This window comes from Giraffa tippelskirchi, chromosome 1, assembly GCF_054371585.1.
Source record: "Giraffa tippelskirchi isolate mGirTip1 chromosome 1, T2T-mGirTip1v1.2.pri, whole genome shotgun sequence".
Classification (NCBI taxonomy): Eukaryota; Metazoa; Chordata; class Mammalia; order Artiodactyla; family Giraffidae; genus Giraffa; species Giraffa tippelskirchi.
The window spans coordinates 51,388,711-51,412,927 of NC_137275.1; the positions used below are offsets into that span (position 1 = coordinate 51,388,711).

The 24,217-nt window shown below is 40.1% G+C and overlaps 1 long non-coding RNA gene across 2 annotated transcripts; it reads right to left on the reverse strand.

Annotated features, from left to right (window-relative positions):
• Positions 1–350: 350 nt before the first annotated feature.
• On the reverse strand, positions 351–24,217 carry LOC145518923 (uncharacterized). 2 transcript variants are annotated; one of them, XR_014063483.1, is made up of 3 exons: positions 24,137–24,217; positions 10,550–10,668; positions 351–1,259 (listed from the first exon to the last, which is right to left on the reverse strand). It is a non-coding gene; the product is annotated as an uncharacterized LOC145518923 (long non-coding RNA). The 2 variants fall into 2 exon arrangements; XR_014063485.1 differs by lacking the exon at positions 351–1,259 and adding an exon at positions 4,732–4,780.

Below are 24,217 nucleotides of genomic sequence, written 5' to 3' on the forward strand. Positions count from 1 at the left end.
TACAGAACTTGCTTCCAGTGGGACAGACAGAAAATAAACAACAAACATAATTTTAAAAATTAGATGATCCCATGTCTTAGAAACTGGCAAGTGCTATGGAAAAACCAGAGCAGGAGAGGAGGCACTCAGAGTGTGGAGGTGGATTCTGATTTTAAATGGTTCTAATATCGAAAGATTGGGACCTGGAGGGAAGGGTGAGGAAGCTTCAAGTGATTATGACTTGTCTGAAAGATGAATAAATTCTTAAAACAGTACGGGGGTGGGCCTAGAGACTATCAGACAGACTGGAGTAAGTTAGAAAGAGAAAAATAAATCTTGTATATTGATGCAGATATGTAGAGTCTAGAAAATGGTATAGATGACTTTATTTGCAAAAATAGAATAGAGACACAGACGACAGATGTAGAGAACAAACGTATGGACACCAAATGGGGGAAGGAGAGGGTGGGATAGATTGGGAGATTGGGACTGACATATATACACCATTGATACTATATATAAAGTAGATAACCAATGAGAACCCACCATTTAGCACAGGGAACTCTATTCAGCACTCTGTGGTAACCTAAATGGAAGAGAAATCCAAAAAAGAGGGGATATATGTATATGCACAGCTGATTCACTTTACTATCCAGTAGAAACTAACACAACATTGTAAAGAAACTATATCCAATAAGAACTAATTTAAAAACTAAAAACATAAAATAAAACAGTACAGGGCAGCCTGGTGCCTCAGGGAAGAGAGTGGACAGTAAAGGGAAAAGGTGAAAAGGAGATTTTTGTAAATGTTATGGTAGCTCAGACGGTAAAGTGTCTGCCTACAATGCAGGAGACCCAGGTTCGATCCCTGGGTCAGGAAGATCCCCTGGAGAAGGAAATGGCAACCCACTCCAGTATTCTTGCCTGGAAAATCCCATGGACTGAGGATCCTGGTAGGCTACAGTCCATGGGGTCGCAAAGAGTCAGACACGATTGAGCGACTTCACTTTCACTTTCACTTCATGACTTTAAAATATTTCATCATGTGAATGTATCAATATTATTTGTTTATGAAAATGAACAACAGTTCAGGAGACACTGTTTTAGTAATGGTCTAACTAAGCTGGCAAAGCTGACAAATGTCTCTCTCTTGAATGGCTTTTCCCAAGTTGAAAAGGAAAGTTGACGTCCTGGTAATCTGCAGCATCAGCTGGAAAGAAGTAACTTCACTTTCCAAGTAGTCTTCAAAGTGTCTCCTTTTCCATCCCATCTGATGCAACCTGAGAAATCAATGTGGGCAATATTATAAGAATACTTTTCCTTCCATCCCCATGTTCTTAGCCTAAACCATAGACAAGACTCCATCTCTGGTCTCTAGGGGAGCACTGGAGCACCTGCACGTTCTCTCCTCCATTATTGATCCCTTAGGACAATCATGGGCCATCCTCGGGAGTGGGGCCAGCTTGGGCCGACCCTTCTCACTTGCCCTCTGCCTCTCAGATCTGCATGGGTTCAAAGAGATGGCTGGCTCCTTCCTCTCCCAACTAGTCAGTGGACAAATTGAGTCTGGTCAGGTCTCAACCTTTCCAATATGGGCTAACCATGAATAGGTCAGGACTGAGACAGCATTAAAGGTTCTGCTTTGAAGAGGGAGATTGGAGGCTTTGCCACATCCTCCAGCCTTATTCGTAAAAAAGCTGATCAGCATTTTACTCTTTGTGTTAAGAACCTGTAGAAAGGGGAGGGTGATTAATTAGCACCCTCAGACTTCCAGCACAATTGAATTCTCCTGATAACAAGGCATCTTAGCAGGAGTCCCTAAGATATTTAAACATTCAAACACATCAGCACTATTGCTAGTGATAAAGACCAGAATGATGAATCTACAACCATTTTTCCAAGAAACAGTGGCAAGTCTTATGGTTGTAACTTTTCATGTAGCAAGGTTTTCAAGGAGACTTTTCCAACTAAGAAATACTCCAGAGTCTTCATGTTAACGAATAAGAAGTAAAACTATTAAAAATATTTTTTAATGCCAATGAAAATGTTCAGACTGACATTGCATATCCCCTGTGATGAGGCACTGACAAGGACACAGCCTCCCATCAGGGGTATTCCTGACAAAAATGGAACAGATCATAAAGAAACCATCAGACATACCCACACTGGGGGACATTTTACCAAATGAGGGGCCAGTACTCTTCAAAAATGGCTATGTCAGGAAATAAAAAAGAAAGTCTAGGGAGAGCTGCAGATTAAAAGAGGCTAAAAAACACAATGCCTAAAAGCAAAGTGTGACTCTAGAGTGGAAAAAAACAATTGCTAGGAAGGATACTTTTAGGACAAATAGAAAAATTGGAATATGGATGGTGTAATAGATAATAGCCTTGGATCAATGTGAAATACCCCAGATTTGATGGGTTCACAATGTCAGTGTTCTCAGGAAATACTGGCTACCGCCATCACCTCTTCTGCAATTTACTTTCTAAGGGTTCAGCACGAAACAAAAAAATAAAATATATTACATATCATCTATGATAAGAGATATGCATAGATAGAGCAAATGTGCAAAAATAATAACAGGTTGACCCAGGTGAAGATATGTGGCCATTCACTACATTACTCTTGAACCTAGCAGTAGATGAAACTTTACAAATTAAAAGGTGAACAGTTTTTAAAAAGATACTCCCAACAAAATATCATAATTCTTATGTATTCTTCAAACTTTGAGAGAGGATTAAGTAAGTCTTGAGGATGCCATAAGAGAGAAAGATAATTTTGTAACAAATCCCCTGTGTCTCAGTATACGGAGGCTGTAATTCAGGTCACCTCATGAGGGGCTCTAACCATCGGAGCCACTGCTTTCCAATCTGAGAGTCAAACACAGACTACCTGACTGCAGATAGAGAGGGGTGCCCCATGAATATTGAGGCTTGCTCTGACTGATTCCATATGGGGGCCATCCCTCCTGGGGCTTGCTCCCCTCCATCTTCTCCATTTTCCTTTCAGTCTTTCATTATATTAAAAACTAACTGCACCTTCATAAGGGCTTTGAAAAAAAATCACAAAATTATGCAACATTCAGACTTGGCTATATCACAGATCCTGTTTTTAAAATATATTCACACTGCCCTCAGGCCTTTGCCACAGAAATAGACATGCATAAATCCACCTGTATGACAGGCTTTTTTGTTATACCAGCTTTTAAAAATTTCCTTGAAAAAGAGTCCATGACAGACATGCTTATGCCAAGTAGTGTTAAGGTGAGGTTTCAATCTATAATTATGACCATTTCATGTAATTCATTTCTGTCATAAATACCAGGTAATTTGCAAATCCTAGCATATTAAAAAGCAGAGACATTACTTTGCCAACAAAGTCCATCTAGTCAAGGCTATGGTTTTTCTAGTAGTCATGTACGGATGTGAGAGTTGGACTGTGAAGAAGGCTGAGCGCTGAAGAATTGATGCTTTTGAACTGTGGTGTTGGAGAAGACTCTTGAGAGTCCCTTGGACTGCAATGAGATCTAACCAGTCCATCCTAAAGGAGATCAGTCCTGGTCATTCATTGGAAGGACTGATGTTGAAGATGAAACTCCATTACTTTGGCCACCTCATGGGAAGAGTTGACTCATTGGAAAAGACCCTGATGCTGGGAAGGCTTGGGGGCAGGAGGAGAAGGGGAGGACAGAGGATGAGAGGGCTGGATGGCATCACCGACTCGATGGACATGAGTTTGGGTAAACTCTGGGAGTTGGTGATAGACAGGGAGGCTTGGCATGGTACAATTCATGGGGTCTCAAAGAGTCAGACACGACTGAGTGACTGATCTGAACTGAGTTTGGTTACATAGCCACGATAACCTTCATCTCCTCTCCCTCAGCATATCTGCAAGGCAACGGGGTATTTACAGACCTTCACCATGTATCAGGCACTACACTCTACAAACATTACCTTGTTGGATAGTCCTCGTTATTAGGAACATGGTATTACCTCTATTTTACAGATGAGAAAATTGGGGCTCAGATGGTCATTTGCCTAAGGACACACAACTTGTTAATAGTAGAGCCAGAACCTGAGCCCAGGCCTACCTGACTGCAAGGTCCAGATTTAGCACCACTACATCTTAGCACACCCATCTTCCATGGTCTTCAGAGCACCATCTTGGCTTACATCACACCAACATGAGGCCATGTGGAGACTCTTTGGAATTGAGAAAACTCAAGGAGACACCAAATAGGAAAACAAAGGCATCTCCTACCGCAGAAAGAATAAGAGACCTTTTTTCATTCTTTTTTTTTTTTTTTTTTTTACCTTTTTTCATTCTTATTGGCGTACAGTTGCTTTACAATGTTTGGTAGTTTCTGCTCTATAGCAAAGTGAATCAGCTATATGTATTCATATATCCTCTCTTTTTTGGATTTCCTTCCCATTTAGGTCACCACAGAGCACTGAGGCGACTTCCCTGTGCTATACAGTAGGTTCTCATTAGCTATCGGCTTTATACGATAGTGTATATATTTAAATCCCAGCCTCCAAATTCATCCCATCCCCCTCCCCCCTTGGTGTCCCTGTGTTTGTTATCCATGTCTGTTTCTCATGACTTTTATTAGCTCTCACTATTTTTGCCCAAATCACTTAAACGTCACACACAGAAAAAAAAAGTTAATATATTTTATTGCCGATTGTTCTTTTCCTGAGATTTTCCTGGACCGTTTAGGTTGATCTTTTGAACCTGAATCAAGTTCTTCTGCCACCATCCACAACTTCAAAATGCCAATGTTGTACAGACTGCACCAAAGCTGAGGATATAACTCACAGTATTATACATTTCATATTCAATACTGAATATGAAAATCTGAAATACACACTGCATAAGTAATGGCAGTAAAAAGCCAATGATATTTTAAAGATATTTTAAAGATTTAGTATTTATCATTGTAACACAGCTTTTATGTTTGATGTTCTACGAAGCCATGAGCTCACTTCTGAATCAATGCTATTTTATCGCTTGCTGTTATATTTATGGAATGTTACTGTGAACAAAGCAGAGCAGGCCAAGTCTATTCCCAACATAACCTATAAATAATGTAAGTAAATAAACTAAACAAATCTTCATGAAGCAATGCATTATTTACTATTCCTTGTTGCAGAAATATGAGTTTAAATTTTGGTTACATATTAATGTAAAGTCTTAGCAATTTCTAGATCTCCCTAGGGAGAAAATCCTGAAGCTTAACTCAGAATTCACCTTGCATGCTTTCCCAACTCGGTAACTAAAAGCCACACTCCTCTCCAGAGTCAGAAGCAACCTCTCCACATAGGCCAATGATCTGCACTTATCCTAAGAAAGTCTAAGTCAGCATCATGGTGTAACACCCAAGTAGGTATTCTACAGTCTTTGGCCAGCTGGATAGTGTAAGACAAAATCACTATGACTATAGTGATCAACTGCACTCATCTCACACACTAGCAAAGTAATGCTCACAATTCTCCAAGCCAGGCTTCAACAGTATGTCAACCGTGAACTTCCAGATGTTCAAGCTGGATTTAGAAAAGGCAGAGGAACCAGAGATCAAAGTGCCAACATCTGCTGGGTCATTGAAAAAGCAAGAGAGTTCCAGAAAAACATGTATTTCTGTTTCATTGACTATGTCAAAGCCTTTGACTGTGTGGATCACAATAAACTGTGGAAAATTCTGAAAGAGATGGGAATACCAGACCACCTGACCTGCCTCTTGAGAAATCTGTATGTAGGTCAGGAAGCAACAGTCAGAACTGTTGCTGGACATGGAACAACAGACTGGTTCCAAATAGGAAAAGGAGTACATCAAGGCTGTATATGGTCACCCTGCTTATTTAACTTATAGGCAGAGTACATCATGAGAAATGCTGGGCTGGAGGAAGCACAAGCTGGAATCAAGATTGCTGGGAGAAATATCAATAAGCTCAGATATGCAGATGACACTACCCTTATGGCAGAAAGTGAAGAAGAACTAAAGAGCCTCTTGATGAAAGTGAAAGAAGAGAGTGAAAAAGTTGGCTTAAAGCTCAACATTCAGAAAACTAAGATCATGGCATCTAGTCCCATCACTTCATGGCAAATAGATGGGGAAACAGTGGAAACAGTGTCAGACTTTATTTTGGGGGGCTCCAAAATCATTGCAGCCATCATTGCATGATTGCAGCCATGAAATTAAAAGACGCTTACTCCTTGGAGGGAAAGATATGACCAACCTAGACAGCATATTAAAAAGCAGAGACATTACTTTGCCAACAAAGGTCCGTCTAGTCAAGGCTATGGTTTTTCCAGTAGTTATGTATGGATGTGAGTGGACTATAAAGAAAGCTGAGTGCAGAAGAATTGATGCTTTTGTTTTTTTTGTTTTTTTTTTTTTAATAAATTTATTTATTTTAGTTGGGGGCTAATTACTTTACAATATTGTAATAGTTTTTGCCATACATTGACATGAATCAGCCATGGGTTTACATGTGTTCCCCTTCCTGGACCCCCCACCCACCTCCCTCCCCATCCCATCCCTCTGGGTCATCCCATTGCCCCGGAATTGATGCTTTTGAACTGTGGTGTTGGAGAAGACTCTTGAGAGTCCCTTGGACTGCAAGGAGATCCAACCAGTCCATCCTAAAGGAGATCAGTCCTGGGTGTTCACTGGAAGGACTGATGTTGAAGCTGAAACTCCAATACTTTGGCCACCTCATGCAAAGAACTGACTCATTTGAAAAGACCCTGATGCTGGGAAAGATTGAGGGCAGGAGGAGAAGAGGACAGTAGAGGATGAGATGGTTGGATGGCATCACCGATTCAATGGACATGAGTTTGTGTAGACTCCGGGAGTTGATGATGGACAGGGAGGCCTGTTGTGCTGCAGTCCATGGGGTTGCAAAGAGTTGGGCACGACTGAGCAACTGAATTGAACTGATAGTGATCAAGGCTATTTTAATTTTCATACATTATACTCAGAGTAAGAGTAGCTCAAACTTTCCCCATGTTTTAGTGTATTTTTAGTGATTCATCTATTCTTTCAAAATTATCAGGTAAGTCCCAAGTCCTGTTCACGTTAGGATATCACAGTGAACAAGAAAGGTAAGAATCTCTTTATAGAGACTACAGTCATGGGGAAGTAGAGAATTACACAGCAAACAAGTAAAAAAATTAACAAGATAATTTCAGTAATTGTAGTACAAAGAGAGTACTACAATAGAAAATGATAGTCATTTTAGAAAGGGAGGTTAGAGAAGGTTTCTATAAGAAACTAACATTTGAACTAAAGCACCCTGAAGACAGACTAGCACATTTAATCAGTTTCTCCTTCTTCTTCTCCTCCCACTTCTCCTTTTTGTCTATTTAGTGCCAGCTAAGATCCACTGATATATGAGGAAGGGATGGTACAAGCCCTGGTGAAGAAACATTCCAAGATAAGCTGGGGTGGAGTCCTCTTGGAGAGAAAAGATAAGTATAATGCTAGGCAAGTGACAACAGGTGGATGGCCATCTCTCACTGAGAGAAACCACTCAAAATGATGCCTGGGTTCATAATTCAGGGGTGAGAGATGGATCTGTGCAGAGAACGGGTACCAGAAGACCTCAACAGAAATAAAGGTTAAGTAAGATTTGCAGTCCTTGGGGTCGCGCAGAGTTGGACACGACTGAGCGACTTCACTTTCACTTTTCACTTTCACTTTTCATTTTCATGCATTGGAGAAGGAAATGGCAACCCACTCCAGTGTTCTTGCCTGGAGAATCCCAGGGATGGCGGAGCCCTGGTGGGCTGCCGTCTATGGGGTCGCACAGAGTCGGACACGACTGAAGCGACGCAGCAGCAGCAGCAGCAGCAAGATTTGCAAACAAACCAAAGGTAAGTCAGCCATGGGCAGCTTGGATGGGCTCAGGAGGAAAAGGGCTGGGATAGGGGCTGAAAAGATGCTACTGAGCTGAAGGCAAGATGTCCTGACCTAATGGCCAACCAGATTTCATCATTGCCTTCATTCACTCCTATGTGGTCTCTGCTTGGGACTACCCACAGCAGACGTGGTCTACTCACAGCCAGAGGATTCTGGAGGTCTTCCTTTGATTAGAAAGATAATAATATCTCATCTCCTAACCATACTTGAAAGATTCTACAGCTTTACCATTCATGATTATTGCCCCAATAGGCTTAATTATCTGAAATAAAAAGCAGTAAAGATCTCCAGAGGGTTTCCAATCAATGTCCTGCCACTAGAGAGAATAAATAAAGAAACTATCCAGAACAAAGATTAAAAGCTCAGTTAGCTGATCAGACCCTAGGCAAATTTGTGAAGAGGATGAAAGCTGCCTTTCTATCTACAGTTATAGCACCCTTCACTGTGTGAGGTTAATGGGCCTTATTTTCCTCATGCTTAACATTTATTTCAAGCTGTCTGCACCTATTCTCTTTATTAGGCTTCCCCCTCTGTAAAATGTAAGGTGGAAAAGATTGTAACAAATGAAGTCATTCTAAGTAGTCAAGGACTCAAAACAGTTTATAAGTCATTCCTCGGTATCCACAAGGGGTTGGTCCTAAGACCCCTATGAATAACCAAAACCCAAGCCTGCTCAAGTCCCTTATATAAAATGGTGTAGTATTTGCATAGAATCTGTGCCTATCTGGAATACTTTAGTCATCTCTAGATTACTTATAATACCTAATGCAATGTAAGTGCTATGTAAATAGCTGTACATACAATGTAAATAGTTGTACATACCATGGAAATGCTATGTAAATAGTTGCCATTGTGTGGCAAATTAAAGTTTTGGTTTTTAGAATTTTCTGGAATTCTATTTCTGAATATATTTAATCCAAGATAGTCTGACTCCACGGATGCAGAGGATAGAGAGGGCTGACTGTAACACTTAAGTCAGTTGCAGCCCTGATTAAAGATTTACCTGGAGGATGGAAGTGTCATGGAGAAAGAACAGTTGCCATCTACCACAGACACTAAAGCAGGTAAGAAAGGCACAAGAAATTGATTTTTCTTTTTACTGTTTTGGGGGGGGTTCTTTTCTTATTGAGGTATAGTTGACACGTAACATTATATTAGTTTCAGATGTACAACATAACTATTCATTATTTGTATACTGTGAAATGACAACCACAGTAACGCTAATTACCATCAATTACCATATGAAGTTAAAATTGTGTGTGTGTATGAGCTTGCTCAGTTTCTGAAAATTTCATCTACCTGTATAGTTATGATAGGTACATATATATGTGTGTGTGTGATGAGAACTTTGAAGATTTATTCTCGGCAACTTTCAAATATGCACTGCAATATGTTTGGCTGTAGTCACAATAATGTACGTTACATCTCTGTTACTTCCTTTTTGTATAATTATTGACATATACATAAGAAAGATATACCTATCATAAGTATACAGGTAGATGAAATTTTCAGAAACTGAACAAACTCATAAACTCAGCACCTAGATCAAAAAATTGTGACCAAAAACCCCTTCTTGCCCTTTCCTGTCATTCCTGCCTCAGGGACAGCCCCATTCCTGACTTCTGACACCGCTGATGAGTTTTGCTTGGGTTTGAATTTTATATAAGTGGAATCATATAGTGTAGTCTTTCATATCTGGCTTCTTGTGACTGATATTATGTTTGTGTGATTTGTTCATAATACAGCATGTAGTCAGGGTGAGGGCAGGGGGCCCAGAACCAATCCCCCGTGGATACGGAGGATGACTGTATCTACAGTTATTCATGCTGTATAATACAAGAAGTCATCTCGTAAATGCCAATATTTGACCCTAAGAACTGAATTCCAAGCATGCTTAAGGAGGAAACATAGAAACTTATCCCCAGAGTAAAATTAACTCCCTTGGCTGAAATCTTTTTCTATTTTGTTCATTGAGCACTAAGCTCATAATGCATTCTCTCAGACTTTCTTATTTAATTTGAAACTTACATCTGAGCTACTCTTAACATCAGGATACAGATAGATGAGTTTGAGTCACAATCCTTTCCCACTACTCAAGGAATGAAGCCAAGCTGTTCTCTTGCTCCAATTTTATTTCTTCTCTCACAAGTAATGATGCTTAAAGGTACACCAAGAACAGCTGCCAACAGCCCATCCTCTGGGACACTCATCCAGCTTAGCCAGTCAATTGCTGGCATCTGTTCACAGGTTGCAAACATCAGGAAGTGCTTGTGATTATTGAGGCAATTCTAAGGCTTGCAAACACATACATACAAAGGCCTGGGCTGGCATGTCTCTAATTCTGGAGCATGTGCTTCACCCATTTCACCAGCTTGCCTCCGTGAGCTAACCTGACCCACGTCAGACACCTAGAGAATCATGGCATTGGACCAAGAGGCCTCCGGTTCTCACCAGACTGCAAACCATCTCTAACTTTCACTGGATCAGCAGTAAAATAAACAAGCAGAAGCTGGCATCAGTTTGACTGTAGGTGTTATGCCAGGTTGGCAGAAAATGGTCAGGGCCAGCCTGTGAAAATGTTTACTTCAGTATCTTGAAAACCAAAGAGTTCAAAACAACACACCATTCTCAGAGCTGTATGATACTCACAGTTTAGGATAGAAGTCTGTAAAATGCTCAGAGGTCTTCTAAATCGGTGGGAGAGAAAACATTTCCATTTTGGAATAGGTTTGGTGCCCTTTGCCCATATTGAGAGGTAGTATGGGTCCCTAGAAAGAACAGATTCTCGGTCAGGCATGAGAGGGCCGTCGTAGCATTCCCAACTGGAACCCCAGTATCCTTTCAGAACTCCACAGGCCCTAGGATCTCTTCCTTTGGAGACTGATCTCATGTCATTTTCCAACCAAAGGGTTTTTAATTGTTTTCAATTGTTCTTATTGTCCAATGTGGCTTCCCTGGTGGCTCAGTGGTAAAGAATCCACCTGCCGATGCAGGAGATATAGGTTTGATCCCTGGGTCAGGAAGATCCCCTGGGGCAAGAAATGGCAACCCACTCCAGTCTTCTTGCCTGGGAAATCCCACGGACAGAGGAGCCTGGCAGGCTACAGTACGTGGGATCGCAAAGAGTCAGACACAACTTAGGGACTAAACAACAACAAACAACATTGTCCAATGTACTTTTTTAATATTAGTAATTAGAGACTATGTGGATGCTAACCATATGCAGATGATATCCCTCTAATGGCAGAAAGTGAAGAGGAACTAAAGAGCCTCTTGATGAGGGTGAAGTAGAAGGGTGAAAGAGCCAGCTTAAAACTAAATATTAAAAAACCTAAAATCATGGAATCCAGCGCCATTACTTCATGGCAAATAGAAGGGGAAAAGGTAGAAGTAGTGACAGATTTCCTCTTCTTGGGCTCTAAAATCACTGTGGATGCTGACTGCAGCCATGAAATCAGAAGACAATTGCTTCTTGGCAGGAAAGGAATGACAAACCTAGACAGTGTGTTGAAAAGCAGAGACATTACTCTGCCGACAAGGTCCATATAGTCAAGGTTTTGGTCTTCCCAGTAGTCATGTATGGTTGTGAGAGCTAGACCATAAAGAAGGCAGAAAGCCAAAGAACTGATGCCTTCAAACTGTGGTGCTGGAGAAGACTCCTGAAAGTCCCTTGGACAGCAAGAAGATCAAACCAGTCAATCTTAAGGGAGATCAACCCTGAATACTCATTGGAATGACTGATGCTGAAGCTGAAGCTCCAGTATTTTGGTCATCTGATGGCAACAGATGACTCAGTGGAAAAGTCCCTGATGCTGGGAAAGATTGAGGGCAGAAGGAGAAGAGGGCATCAGGGGATGAGATGGCTGGATGGCATCACTGATGCGATGGACATGAACTTGGGCAAACTTGGGTGAGGGACAGGGAGGCCTGGTGTGTTGCAGTCCATGGGCTCTCAAAGAGTCAGACACGACTGGGCGACTGAAAAACAACGATTAGAGTCTGAAGGGAAGTAATTGGGATTTGAAGAGCTGAGATTCTAGGACTCTTTGGGAAGGCTTACTTCATGGAGTACATTTGGAAAAATATTATTTAATTAAAGAATAATTGGCCCCCTCTCAATAAGCTGATTTTCTATTCTAGGGCCAAAAAAACCCCCCCAAAATTAGGCAGAGGCAAGAAATAATGCCAATCAGACAAAGCATATCACATCTACTCTCATTCGGTCATTAAGTATTTTTAATCGTTTTTTAAAATTTTTAAATGAACATGTGCTCATTGTAACAAGTACAATCTAACAAAGTATAAAGAAAAAATTATGCATTGCTCTTGAAACCTTCCCCCATTCTCACTCTCTTCCCAGAGAAAACAGATAATAACAGCCAGCTATACACTTTCAAACCTTTTTATGTATATATAATATATAGATACCAAAATTGGATCATACTCTTCACATAATTTTGCAGTTTGCTTTTCTCCTTTAATTACATTATAGACATCCTTCCAAGCGAACAATTAGAGGTAGAATTCATTCTTTGAAATGACTGCATAAAATTCCAATGTATGGATCTTCTTATTCAATAGTTCTTTTGATGGAAAGTGAAGTTGTTTCCAGTTTTTTGTTTGTTTGCCAATGAAAGCAATGCTGTAATAAATATTAGTACACATGTCCTTATATACTGGTGCTTTAATTCAATTGGCTAGAATTCCACTCACTTTGCAAGGTTGGAGCTTAGATACATTACTCATTTTAATAGCTATCGACTTATTACTTTCTTTAATCCATCTGGACTTTATCTTTTGTATTAAGAGGTAGGGATTACAAATTTTTCTGCCACATGTTTAGCCAATTTTGCCAGCGTCATTTATTAAATAAGCCACCCTTTTCATAGGTTGCAATGCCACTTTTGACGTATGGGCAATTCTCATAAACACCTGGATCTCTTTCTGGAGTTTCGATTCTGTTTCACTGCTACATTTATCTGATTTTATGCCAATAACAAGCCATTTTGATTACAGTGGCTATAAAATTAGGCTTACTATCTAGTGAGGGAAGTATGTCTTATTATTCTTTTGCATTTTGTACTCTAAGATGAGCTTACCAGATGGCTCAGTGGTAAGAATCTGCCTGCCAATGCAGGAGGTGCAGGAGACACGGGTTTGATCCCTGGGTTGCGAAGATCCCCTGGAGGAGGAAATGGCAACCCACTCCAGTATTCTTGCCTAGAGAATCACATGGACAGAGGAGCCCAGTGGGGCTACAGTCCATGGGGTCACAAAGAGTTGGACAAGACTGAGAGACTAAGCATGCACCCACTTTATGATACCTATTCTTCCATTTGAACTTAAATTATTTTATTCAACAAAAACATTAAAAATTCTGAATGAAATTGCAAATATTTGTTTATTGAAAGAACAGAAAATTGTACAGCTTTAAGTATTCCTTATAGACAATTATACATCTCTCCATTTATTCAATAAGTTGTTTAAGGTTTTTTTTAATATGGGTTCAAATCATGTAAAACTAGTCCTCTGTATTTTAAATTTTGCGCTTATAATTGGGATTTTTTTCAAAGTCTATTTCTAGCATACTGACACTAGTAAAAAAGAAAAATTACAGATTTTGTGTATTTCTCAATTATCGAAACACCTTATCAAATCTAGCACTTTTTTTAGTCTCCATGGGTATGCTAAGTAACCAGTCAATATCACTACAAATACAACATTATCTCTCCTAATATTTACATCTATTATTTACTTTTCTCATCTTATTACATTAGCTAGTACCTCCAAATCAATGTAAGTAATTGCAGTCGTAAAAGGGAGCTCTATTTTGTTCCTGAGTTTAAACAAAATAACTTCAACATTGGACTTCATATTAGATTTGCTAAAAGGATTTCATAGTCTTTTCATGTTTAAGTAAATATCCCTATATTCCTATTTTGCTTATTGTTTAGTCAAGACTGGCTATTTAATTTTATAAAGTTATGTTACAGTATGTTATAATTTAAACCCATGCTTGTTTCCTCTTTTAGTTTGCTCATTTAAAGAACTTTCATGTAGATTTTCTGATATTAAAACACCTTTCCATTGGAGAAATAAAGCCTACTGAGTTATGGTGTGTTACTCATTTTATACAGGGCTAGATTTGGTAAACCAATGTTTTAGTTAGATTTTTGCATCATATTTATAAGTGAAATCAATATATACTTATCAGATTACATTAGTTTTATAAAATGAACTAAGGGACTGTCCGTTTTTTTCCTAGGCCTGAAATTATTTACATAACATATGAATTTTCATTTTACTTCACAATTTTATTTCATCAACTTACAAAGGTATTATTCGATATTATGAGAAGGGTATTATTTTATTTATTTTTTTTGGAGCGAGGGTATTATTGTCACGCAACTTTTAAACATGACAAGGAGTAGATGTTCAGAAAAGTATGTAGGCTGACTAACATCAAGCAACTACTATGGTATGAAGCTGGGAATGAAATACCAGGGTTCTGATTCTAGGCCTGGACCTTGGTCTACCATGTACCACCTCCTCTCTTCAGGGATAAGCCTGAAATCCTGACCAAAACAAAGGCACCAGAAATTCTACAGCAGGACCAATGAAAGAAGTCACCTTTGGAGAATACCCAATGGAGCAGTCACAAGCCTTGCAAAGAAGAGCTGTGAACTGCTGAGAAGCCACAACCACAGAATGATCTCCTTGGTATCTGATCCTTTGAAATGGGATCATCCAGATGGAGCAAATGGACCACAAACAGTGATTCAAGATGGTGGATTCATGAAGGGCAATTGTGTAGGGTTCTATAAAACTACGTTAAATAATGGTAATTCATGTACATATCTTCTTTTAAAATTTACAAAGAGTAAGTTTAAAGAGGTTAATCATTTATCAAGGATTATACTATATATCTTAAAGGTGATGGAACACCCCATACTCTTCATTTTTCCCCCTATACTTTTTAAATCATGCTCTTTGTGTGTTTCCTTCATAGAATCTATCGCTCATCTTGCAATTATTTTATTTATTTATGCTACTTGTTCTTTGCCTACCCACTGCCCTCCCCAGTTAAAATGGAGGTAACATAAGAGGTCATATTATACTATTGTTTTATCCACAGGCCTGAACACAGTGAAAAGGCATTCAAAATGTATTTATTATAAGAGTGAAAAAATAACTACCATAAACCATTTATACCCAAAGTGATCGCTGCTTGAATCCTATCTAGAAAGGACAACAGCTTTCCCTCCAGAAATGGTGGTCCCACTGCATACACAGTTAGGAGTAATACTGTTTGCTGCTGCCTTGGTAAATATAAAATAGGCTACACATCCAAGTCAGAGATCTCCATATCAATCTATACAATCACTTTATTTGACAGAGACATTCTTTTTAAAGGCAAATCAGTGTGAACTCTCAATATCCCAAATTAGATCGAGCACACAAGTTCAAATGAGTTAGCCATTAATTACTCACCACCACTGGCCTAAGTTTGAAACCACCAGATCTCATTTTTCACTGGGCTGACATCCTGAAAGGCATCATTTGTCAGGAGACCTCCCTTGTATTTTTTTCTTTTCCTTCCATTGTTTCACTGAATTAACCAAAGCAATACTAAACAAGTTACTAAATACAGGTATTAGCTCATTTGTAGCTAATTATTACAGGTAAGCGGTGCAGTAAATGAAGCACCCTTCACCCTCCCCAGTCTTTTTTTTCTTTTTCTTGAAGCTTTTGTGATGTTCTCCAGGTAAATCCCATGCATAATGTAAGAGTGGCAATGTTGTTTGCATAATAAGCTATTTTCTACCACAGAAGCAGAAACATTTTATCGCTATAGAGAAAGCTCAAATTATGAATACATTTTCATATAAGTTGATTTATGTGAAAATTACAAATAAATGCAGAGCCGAGCTGCAAGTGAATTGTTTGTTCCCAGTTCAAGGAGTGGTGTTATTTGAAATTAAAAAAGAAAACAACCCACCACATCCTGCTAAGAGAAATATTTTTAATGTTATTCAGACTGAAGCACATATCACATGACCCAAGAAGAAAAACATCATCTGGTCCAGAAGTAGGACCTGAGGTTGCAAAGGATGATTTCTGTTTTATATATATATATATATATATATATATAACATTTATATTATCCATGATATATGTATTTTTCTTGTACTTGGGCTGCAAAGATTCTCAGCAAACTCTATAACTACTTCTTTCAATAGTCAAAGGAAGTTAAAAGAATAAATGGAGGCCCATTATCACTTCTGCATATGTAAGAGCTAAATGTGTGTTAAAGACATGAAAATGGTTTTGTGTAAGATCCAAAGTTTCTCAGACAACTGCAGGGCTCTCAAAGTGGGATGCACATTTCTAATCTAGTTAGAATTGTGGAAGGTTGAGAACTTACCTTGTTAGGACACCCCTCCTCCATTACACTAGTACACTGGCCTCTGGGTGGTCGATCCATAACAGGGATATGAGGCTGGTCACAGAGCTTTGGCTAATGTCCCACACATAGAGGAGATAGGTTTTAGGGAAAGGAGATAGTGACATGGCACCTTGGACAAGTCTACATAGTAAAATAAGTGCAACTTGTTTAGCCATTTGGGCACCATATGCCTATAATTTTCCTAGACCTTTAAACTTGCCTGGATTACACTCATCATGGGCCATGATCACAGAAAACATCCCATCCTGGCTGTTGCCCCAGACTGCAGCCCACTTATGTCTTAACTGTTACTTAATAAATCCTTAGCTTTATAGTTCTTGATTCTGATAATGATCTCTGACCCTGTTTGCATCTTGCAACCCTTCAGACCTCTTAAACCAGCTTACTGAACTTTGATGTCTTCTTCAGCTCTTTGCTCATGTGTCCCCCAGGATCTCAGGATGCTCAAAGCCACAAAGGAGAATCCTGTTTCCCAGCCTAGCTCATGGAGCTGTGCAATCTCCAGCCACTCCATCTCCCTTTTCCTCCCCATACCACAGAGAGGGGAATTTGAGTAATACAGATAGCTAATCTAAACACAGGTCTCAAAAGTCTCACCTTTACTGTTCTCAATTTATTGGCCTGTCAAGAGATGTTACATTTGTAGATCGGACTTTTTACAAGCCCCCTCTGCCATCTCCAAACCACTAAATAAAAAAAAATTTTTTTTGGCAAGTATTTTGTTGTTCAGTCGCCTAGTCACGTCCAGCTCTTTGGAAGCCGATGGACTACAGCACGCCAGGCCTCCCTGTCCTTCACCATCTCCCAGAGTTTGCCCAAGTTCATGTCCATTGAATCGGTGATGCCATCCAACCATCTCATCCTCTGTCACCCTATTTTCCCCTGCTGCTCTCTTCTTCTGCCTTCAATCTTTCCTAGCATCTGGGTCTTTTCCAGTGAGTCAGCTGTTTGCATCAGGTGACCAAAGTATTGGAGTTTCAGCTTCAGCATCAGCATATTTCAGCCCAAGCATAAATGGGAATCATGTAACTTGCCTGGCCAGTCTCATTCCATCAGAGAGACCAGAGCCCACACCTTCTCTGGGCCCCAGATTCAGGTATTACACAATTGCCCAAGGATCTCTGCCACATTCATTTTGTCTTTATTTCTTATTTGCATTCTATAGGTTGACTCTGTGCTTTCCCTTCAATACTATGCTGGAAGTCTGTGTAAGATGTAAAAATAAATAACACTGTTTTAATTACATTGTCCTGAATTTTCACATTCAATAGCTCGACAGTTGGAGAAGAAATACCTGGTCAATTTCTGCACCACTCAAATTTCAGCCTAGCAACAAACCTTATACTTGAGGCTTAAATGCCAGGTGCCTGAAGAAGACTCTTCTCTGTTATTCTCTGGTCCTATCAATATAAACGGCCAAGAATAAGCAAGCATGTGTGCATGCCTGCTAAGTCGCTTCAGTCATGTCTGACTCTTTGTGACATTATAGACCATAGCCCGCCAGACTCCTCTGTCCGTGGGATTCTCTGGGCAAGAATACTGGAGTGGGTTGTCATGCCCTCCTCCAGGGGATCTTCTCAACCCAGGGATCGAACCTGCATCTCTTTATATCTCCAGCATTTGCAGGTGGGTTCTTTACCACTAGCGCCACCTGGGAAACCAAAGAGTAAGCATACATCTTTTTAAATTAGATACTAAAAAGACACCCACAAACACTACCATGTAGTTTGTGTCCCTTGGTAATACAGAAGGATAAAGTAAAACGGTCTTTAAAGAACAAATACTGGAAGAGTCCACTCATTGAGGCAGAAAGCACAATGGCAGATGCCAGGAACTGGGAGGAGAAACGGGGGAGTTAGTGTTTAAGAGCTACAGAGATTCAGTTCTGCAAGGTGAGAGTTCTGTGCATGGATGGTGGTGGCACAATACTGAGAATGTATTTAATACTACTGAACTGTATGCTAAAATGGTTAAGGTGATAAATTTTATGTTAAGCATATTTTACCACAAAAAATAATAAAAGATAATCATTGAGCCACATTTTTAAAGTAAAAAATATCACATTTCCAAATTCTAATACAGTTATTGAGCCATTGTTTAACACCTACTCTATATGCCTTGTACTCAGCTAGGTCCTAGGGATACAATATTTACTGTGAGAGACGCATAGTCTGTGCTCGTAGAGCTGAGAGCTAGTGGGGAGAGATGAATATTTCAAAAAGCTAGAATCTGATGAGGACTTTGAAGGAAAATTGAAAGCTGTACAGGACCATTTGACGGATGCCATCCTCCTGACCCAGCCCACAGGAACAGACAAACCTTCCTGAGGAAGAAACATTCAGTGGAACTTGAGGAATGAAACAGAATTCATAGGAGAAAAGAGTCCAAGGGATGCTTGATCATGGAACATTTCTCAACACACCATCTCCCCACTGAGGACTCTTGGGCTCTGGATTTCTATAATACTTGTCACCCAGCAGTAGTTTGGAGGCCGGATTCACACCAAAAACGAGTATCTTTCTCTTGAAAGTGAAATTGTTAGTCGTTCGGTCATGTCCAACTCTGTCTGACCCCATGGACTATAGCCCACCAGGCTTCTCTGTCCATAGACTTCTCCAGGCAAGAATACTGGAGTGGGTTGCCATTCCCTTCTCCAGGGGGTCTTCCCGATTCAGAGATCGAACTCAGGTCTCTTGCATTGGTAAGAGGATTCTTTACTGTCTGAGCCACCAAGAAAGCCCTCAAATACCAACAGAGAGTGGGACCTAGACACTGGGCAAAGTCAGTAATAACACTGTTGGCATTTTAAGGGCTTCCTTCAACTTTCCTTTCCAAAGCTCTCATTGGCACACACTGAAGAGCAAAATTCTCTAAAGGCCCAATAAGGTTCTTGTAAGGTTGGAATAAATTCTAAATGTTTGGCAAAACGTTTGGCTAAAAGTTTGTCATTAATTGCTGAATAGTATGTTACATATTTTAACTTATGTTTCCATACTCTCATGTCTACTGATCATCCAGTTGACCTTAGATTTGGAGCCATTTTCCAGCATCTTTGAGATCTGCATTATATGCAACACATGGTACAAGTTTGGAAGCAATATCCACATACTCTCAGCACTTCAAAGCACACACACTTTTTCCCATCTCTGCTCTAAACCTCACAAAGGCAGGTCCCTCGTTCTATTCCCTAATGAATACTCTCAGTAGTTCCTACAACATCATAGGTGCTCGGTAAATATTTTTTAACTGAATCCCCTTCTTTGTCCCAGCTTCTGAAATTCTTTTCACACATTGCTGTATTAGAACCCCTGTAACATCTAGATGTTAAAGTGTAAGGCTCTGGGAGTTGGACAGAACCTAGGTTTAAATCCTGGCTCTGCCATTTACTGAAACCATGAATTTAAGTCAATTACATTAATACTCCAAACATTAATGTCCCCATCTGTGAAATGGGGACAATAATATATTTCTCAGTGATGTTAAAGGACACAAGCAGATGATGAGCATGTGTTGCACATAAAAATGCTGTGAGGAGGCACCAGTTGTTAGCCCCTCTTTACAAAAGAAGATGGTATGACCCACTGAGCTGAAATAACTTCACCACAGAAGTTGCTTCGCCACAGCAACTTCGTCAGCTTCATATTCTTGACTATAAGGAAAGTAAAAGGGGGAAACAGTGGAATTATTGAGACTAAGGCTTAATACTGGTTAAATATAATAGACTGACCTAACACCTTGTACCTCTGAGAAGGGTCTACACATCAAGACATATAGTAACATATGAAATAAACCTAGCAGTGCTTCTCAAAACCTAATGCGTAAATGAATCACGTGAGGATCTTGTGAAAATGCAGACTCAGCTTCACTGGGGTGGGAACTGAGATTCTCCATTTCTCACAAACTCCCAGATGCTCCCCAGGCTCCTGCTGTCTACACACCACAATTTGAGTAGCAAGGTTTTAAAGCACCACACAAAATATTAGGTATTATCACTCCAAAGTGAAAGTGAAGGTTGCTCAGTCATGTCCAACTCTTTGCAACCCCGTGGACTATACAGTCTGTGGAATTCTCCAGGCTAGAATATCGGAATGGGTAGCCTTTCCCTTCTCCAGAGGATCTTTCCAACCCAGGGATGGAACCCAGCTCTCCCACATTGCAGGTGGATTCTTTACCAGCTGAGCCACAAGGGAAGCCCAAGAATACTGGAGTGGGTATACTGGAGTTGCTGAATGCCAACAGCAACAATGGCAATTGTCTCCTGTTCTTCTACATCCAGTCTTGTTCCCATCAAATCCATTCCTTAAATTCTTTCAATCAGGACTGATTTTTCTTATAACACAAGCTTATCATCTCACTCTCCTGCCCAAAACATCTTGAAAAAAAAAGTGAAAATGTTTGTCACTTAGTTGTGTCTGCCTCTTTGCGACCACGTGGACTGTGGCCTGCCAGGTTCCTCTGTCCATGGAATTTTCCAAGCAAGAATACTGGAGTGGGTTGCTATTCCCTTCTCCAGGGGATTTTCCCGACCCAGGAATTGAACCAGGGTCTCCTGCATTGCAGGCAGATTCTTTACCAACTGAGCTATCAGGGAAGCCTAGCACTCCAAAGGCCATACCATTATAATGATGGCATAGAACCATCTCATTTCTGTGCTCCATGCAATGATTTCCCCAAAGTCCTGTGATTTTCTTTCGTTGTTGTTTAAATGCCATAAAATCCTACTTTGACCCGGACAATGATCATAATAAACCCATCTGAATAAAACCCCCCTGAGCTCCTGCTCTGCAATATCTCTCAGCTGAGCACTACACTGCTTGTAGTTGCCTTAGCTCTTCTCCTCTTTAAACTACCATCAAGTCAGAGAACCAGACTCACATCAAAGTCAATTTGAATTCATTTTGTACAATTTTAACAGATACTATTTCAAAGGGCTCTGCTAACTTCAAAAATAATATTCATTACCTGGTTGTTGAAGGAAACTGCTCTCAGGATATTGTACACTGCCATCCCCTAATTTGGTAATTCTATCAGGAAAAGCAATTAAGTTTGTCTGACATGACTTGTTTTTATAAATCCATGATGCTTACTGCTCTTAATTTAATTCTCCTCTTACCACTTACAATTTCATTCTCATCTGACAGTTCATATTTTCTCTCTGAGTGATTTTCCCCCCTTTATATTACTAATCACAGAAAACTCAGTGAATAACATCAGCCTTTGGGTTGGAAAGAGACTGGAAAATGATGGGCAGTACACAGGCTCCCTTAAGGGAGGGCAGGAATTTTGTTCCTTTTGATTGCCCCCACCCCTAAAGCAGTGCTTGGCATACAGATGGTGCTCAATACTTGCTATCAAGTGTCAAGCCAAGTGCTGCAAAGGCAAAGAAGACTCAGGTCTTTCCCTATATTTCACATTAGTCAGAAGGTAGACATTTTAAAAGATGATTACAAAGCAATCTGAAAAAAAAAAAATGGTACTGTGACAGGACTGCCAGTGAGAATTGGACCTTACAATTTTATGTTATTTTCAATGTTGGAAAAACGTTCATCTAAAATGTTGTCAGCAATTTCTGTTTTATTGATTGGAGACCTGTACTGATTGTGATGACGTGCAAGTTACAGTAGCACAAATGAGGGGATGGTCCGCCATCCTGGAAAACCTGAGGTCAGGGAAGGCAATGGGTAGAAGTCACCTGGTGAGTCTCAAAGGATGAGCTGTGGTCACAGGACAAAGGGAAAGAGCACATTTTATGAATAAGGAGTGTGGGCAAAGACACAGCCTTGTGTAAGTGGGGGCTGTGTCCAGAGGACTGAAGGTATCTGCTCAGCAATGTGAGGAGTGTTTTGGGCAGGAGAGTGAGATGATAAGCTTGTGTTATGAGAAAAATCAGTCCTGATTGAAAGAATTTAAGGCATGGATTTGATGGGAACAAGACTGGATGTAGAAGAACAGGAGACAATTGCCACTGTTGCTGTTGGCGTTCAGTCGTCAAATCATGTCTGACTCTGCGATCCCACGGACTGCAGCACAGCAGGCCTCCCTGTCCCTCAGCATCCCCCAGAGTTTGCCCAAGTCCATGTCCATTGACTTGGTGATGTCATCCAACCAATTCAATCGATGCAGAAGAACAGGAGACAAAGAATGAGGAAAGGAGGAGGCTTAGGAGGAATGTTAAAGAGGTAGGATGGGAGCCAGAGAGAATGGTGTTAGGACAACCAAAGGAGAAAAAAGTTTCAAAAAGAATAAAGTGGTCAACATTGTCAGGGGCTGCTCAAGATGTACTCATTAAATTTCTTTTGGGAAAGCATCATGAGTTCATTCAACATATAAGGTCTACTTTCACATTGCTGTAATCTCTACCAAAAGCTTTCTTGCTCATCAGACTATGGCAACATGGTGGATGAAAAAGCACCCTCTGAAACTGAAGGTAAAAAAAAATCAGCATCTAGTAATTGAGATTGGCCATCTATCACAAGGAACTCACAAGTAACAAGGAAGATGGCCCAGAAATGTGCTGATTAGGAGGGTATGAACATATGAAAATATAAAGGAAATTACCACTATATTATGTTGTGACTTGTCTAGCATGAATTTATGAAATGTTAAAGTTGAGGGGGAGCATGTGCTTCTAACAAATAATCAAAAATGGGTATTGGAGAATAAATACCTATAAGCATATGAAATGATGCTCAATGTCACCAACCGTTAGGGAAATTAAAATCAAAACCTCAGTGAGATACCACTTCACACCCATTAGGATGACTGCTATTTAAAAGCAATCACAAAAGCAGAAAAATAGAATCTAAAAGGTGTTGGTAAGGTTGTAGAGAAATTGATAACCCTTGTGCATTACTGATGGAAATATCAAAGGGTACAGCCATTGTGGAAAAAAGTATGGTGGTGGTTTAGTCACTAAGTCATGTCCGACTCTTTGCAACTTCATGGCCTTCAGCCTGCCAGGCTCCTCTGTCCATGGGGATTCTCCAGGTAAGGATACTGGAATGGGTTGCCATTTCCTTCTCCAGGGGATCTTCTTCACCCAAGGACTGAACCGGGGTCTCCTGCATTGCAGGCAGCTTCTTTACCAACTGAGTCACCAGGAAAACAGTATACGGCTCCCCCAAAAAATCAAACACAGAATTAACACATAATTTACAAATTCCACTTCTAAGGTCTATAGCAAAATAACTGAAAGCAGTGACCCAAGCAGATATTTGTATACTCATGTTCTTAGCAGCATTATTCACAACAGTCAAAAGGTGGGGAGCAACCCATCCATGTATGAATGGGTAAACACAGCATGGTATAAACATACAATGGAATATTTTTCAACCTTAAAAAGGGAGAAAATTCTGAAACATGCTATAACATTAACAGACTTTGAAAACATTATGCTAATAAGTCAGTCCCAAAGGATAAATATTGTAGGTCAAAACAGTCAAATCATAAAAACAGAAATCAAAATGGTGGCTGTCATGAACCAGGAGCAAAGGGGACTAGAGAGTTATTGTCTAGTAGGTACAGAGTTTCTGTTTGGGAAGATGAAAAATGTTCTTGAGATGGATGGTGGTGATAGTTTCATAATGATGTGAATGTATATATTCAATATATACATTTGCTGATTAGATTACTCCTGGAGTTTAGGTCTGGGCATCATGCTGTGAAAAAGATAGAGATCAATCAGACATGATCATCAGAAAGAGGCCACGGTGATGAATGAACTTGAATCCACATAATGGAAGCAATGACTGAAAGCCTATCTTCCCAACCTGTGTGCTTTGGCATCCCTGTGCTCCGAATCGTGTAAAGCTGCGCCTGGAGATGAATTGTTCAGTCCTTGAGCATGACTT